Source organism: Cyprinodon variegatus, unplaced genomic scaffold, assembly GCF_000732505.1.
Source record: "Cyprinodon variegatus isolate N-32 unplaced genomic scaffold, C_variegatus-1.0 Scaffold953, whole genome shotgun sequence".
In the NCBI taxonomy this organism is placed as follows: Eukaryota; Metazoa; Chordata; class Actinopteri; order Cyprinodontiformes; family Cyprinodontidae; genus Cyprinodon; species Cyprinodon variegatus.
Genome location: NW_015151406.1, coordinates 190812 through 194567, shown reverse-complemented (window position 1 = coordinate 194567; position 3756 = coordinate 190812).

The following is a 3756-nucleotide window of genomic DNA, read 5'->3' as shown; positions in this document are numbered from 1 at the left end:
TCTTCATCTGCACCAAAGCCCGTTCAAGTACCGCAGGAAATCTGAGTGGCAGTCAGCTTCTCCGTTCACCTAGGAGCAACCACAGTCTGAGTAAACCCCGTCCGCCCAACACCAAACAAGACAATCACTGGAACCTTCCCACACAGACTGGATTCCATAAAGGACACCTTTTTCTGGAGGAGTGAGTCTGCAACCTATTCCTCCAATTCAAGCCTAAGAATCTAATTTCCCACTGAGCCTGAACTAACCGCAGTGTCTTCCCCTCACCTTCCAGTTCCGGTTTGACAGTGTTCTGAGCAGCACTGGATTTATCACCATATTCTTAATAAACGTGTTAAACTTTTCCCTGGTCTCTCTGTTTGGTCTTCTGCATTTTGGGTCTGACCTTTAATCAAATCCTGACAATCTTATCTTACGGGCAAAAATCCAAATTTCATGGACAGATCATCTTGTCAACAAGCTAAAATGAAATGGGGAAAAATACACTTATTAAAAAAAATTGCAATGACTTCTGTATCGTTTTTTGCTTTGAAATAAAAATCTGTTTGGAAACATATATTTGCTAATTTGCAAGTTTTTTTTTTTTTCATTTGCCAGGAATATAAATTCTCAGTAAAACACTTAACCCTGTTTTTATCTCTACTTGCTCTAATTTTTCAACCATTCCAAAAAAATGTAAATAAAAACAATCCACTGGCCTTGGTTTTCAAGTTTGAATACGTTTCGCTTTTTCAATTCAAAATGTCAGAAATATTGCTGAGGATGAAGCTTTATATAGCAGCCCAAAAAGTTGTTTTGGTTTAGAAAACATGCAAATTTGTTTTTTTTTTTTACTTTTTTGGAATCACTGGATAACAGAATCTTCACCCGCATTTTCCATCCATTCCATCTTTGACTTTATATAAAGCACTTTAAAATGCCTTTGACCTGAATTGTGCCGAACAAATAAACTTGCCCAGACTTTCCTCGGTGACATCAGAGTGATGAAATGAAATGCTGTAATTGCAAATGAAGAACATTGATGCCATTCCCCACATTTAGGGTTTGTTCCTTCCTGAAAATGACCGGCATGAGCTTCAGAAAGAAACTACACACTTTAATGAGTGGCATGTTGCCACCAGTGCAGAGCTTTCCAGAAATGGCAGTAGGTCTGGTTGTTTCTATATTGACTTTCATCAGGAGAATTGAACAGCTGATGGTGTCAAGGAAGGTGAAAAATAGCAATGAGAGAAAGACACTCTGCAGAGAATCCGAATTCAACCCACCACCCACCACAGGCTGTTTGGACCGTCAGGAAAAAAGACAATCTGGTCATCAGCCTGCAGGAAGCATCCAGGCTCTGTCTATGGGTGGTGGTCACACTTCCAAACCCCTATCATGACCAACAAGTCCTAAACATCCTGCTGGAAAAATGTCCTAAAATGACATTTTCCTCCACGTCCAGGAAACTTCCCAGTCTTCAGTCCTGGTCAGAATCAATAAAGCTTTGCGTAAGCTTATTGCATTTCTCAGTAGAAGCCTGTAAATGTGTGATTATGTTCTTACTGCAGAACTGAACAGAAAAATCTCCATAGAGATATAAATCTAATGAAGTTTATGAGAAACACTGCAGGCAAACAGCGACACCAGCAGGTGGTAGGATTCAATCAGGCCCATTGATTGCTGTACTCTACTGCCATCTAGTGTAGGAATTATGAAACTGCCTTTAATGGAGGTTTGTTTGGGATTTCTTGGTCTTCCACTGCATGTTCCTTAACATGATGGGAGCATGGCTTTCCTCTTGCCACATTAGAAAACAATAGAGATCTGCAAAAAGAGCAGATCCATTCATAAACATACTTCTAAAACAAATGGTTTATAAAAATAAAAGCATTTGTTTAAAAGTTTCTCAAAACAGAATCATTTTCCTCTAAGCTCAGATAGATCAATACTAAATAGACCTTATAGATGGGAATACAGGCTGCTTACAAACATTGACCTTTACTATTTCTTTTTTGAAGTCATCTGGTTGGATTTCCATGTAAAAAAAAAAAAAAGATTAAATATAAAATAAAAATTGGTTTGTGATTGCAATAAAAAATGCATTTGGGAAAAATTTAGTAAAACCTGACTGTAGGAGCCAATTATTTTTTGTTAATATTTAAAAATGTTTTTGTTTTTGTGCATAATCTAGCTAAGTTTATTTTACTTTATTGTTTGAAACCTGTTTTGAGATAAGTTTTTTTGGTTATTTAGTCATGTTCCTTTGTTTTTGGTTAGTTATGATTCATTTAGGTGAATTATTTTTTTTATAAATAGGCTGTCAATCATAGGACCAGCATGCATCTGGGTGGGCGTATGGTTTTTTTTTCTATCAGTGCAAGAGAAACATGGAGTTTACCTGGAACATTTTTTCTTTTGCCTGCATAAAATAAGTCCACGGTGCATCTGTGGCCTGTGTGGATTTCCATGTTTTGTGTGTCATCAAAGCTGGGCCACAACACTGCCAAATCTGTCCCTAAAGATCATCCTTTATATGCTTGGAACTACAAACCCACCTGAATCATTCTGATCAGAACAGATGAAAACATTAGTTTACATATTAGTGTTCTTTCTGGTCCGCCAGCCTCCAGCTTGTTGTGATGAACAGGAAGTCTGGAGAAGAGTCAACGTCTGCTTTGAACGCTGCTGGGAGGAACCGCTGCATGCAGGAGACCATGAGGACCATGATGGAGGTTAAAGAGAAAGCATCCAAAGCAGCAAGATGAGTCTCACTAATTCACAGCAATACCAGCAGATCACTGCACCTCTGATGTGAATAAATCTGTCAGGATAAGCAGCCTGCACAAACCTTCAAAAACAGCCACAGACAGGTGGTCTTCTCATTAACTTTTAACAGGAGAAACAAATAGATGAACATGCAAGTAAATCCATGGTGCTAAATAAGGTGATTTTTTTTCCCCAAGTATTTCTCCTTGTATTTATTGCAATTGTTAATTATTGGTTAAAAGTTTAAGGTCAAGATCTTTTTTTTTTCCTTTATGAAAACAACCAGTAGGATTCTTTTTTTTTTTTTTTGCTTACAAAAAACTGGTGCAAACATTTTGCACTGCTAATTTTACCTCCTCTTTAGGTATAATTTCTAAGGTACTGTACTTTTGCTTGTGTGAAATATTTGTTTCACTCTTTCTACCTCTGCAAAGCAGTTAGTCCTGTTCAGGAATAATCTGCGCCTGTGATGTGTCAATAATCTGGGGGGGGATCCACCCACCCAAAGTTGGGCAAACAGACTTCAGAGGTTTAGTGCCACCCCTGCCCCCCTCTAGCTCCGCCCTTTGGGACCACATCGCTTAGATCAGCTCCAGAAGCAGGATTAAGTTAAAGTGAAAAATATATAAACTTCCCAAGGTTTCATTTTAGAGCATCTTGCATCCAAGAGGCCCCCAAGTTCCTGGGGGCCCCATAAAACTCTGTTTACATATATAGTTAATACAATTCTTCCCTATTTGTGCACATTAATTATATTTTTGATAGAAATCCTTTCACTAAAATGCCATCAAAACGCTGATAATATTAAGTGTGTCTCAGCCCCCCCTTCAGTGTCCACCATATTGGATCAGTCCATTTGCTGCACATGTTCAGAAAGGTCCAAACAGACAGCAGCAAACCATTTGAAAACAAACCATGCAAAGAGCAGTGCTGCCAACTTAGTCGCTATATTTAGCCACTTTTCAGAACCCCGCCTGACTTTGATTTCTTAAAAGCTCCTAGCGCCAA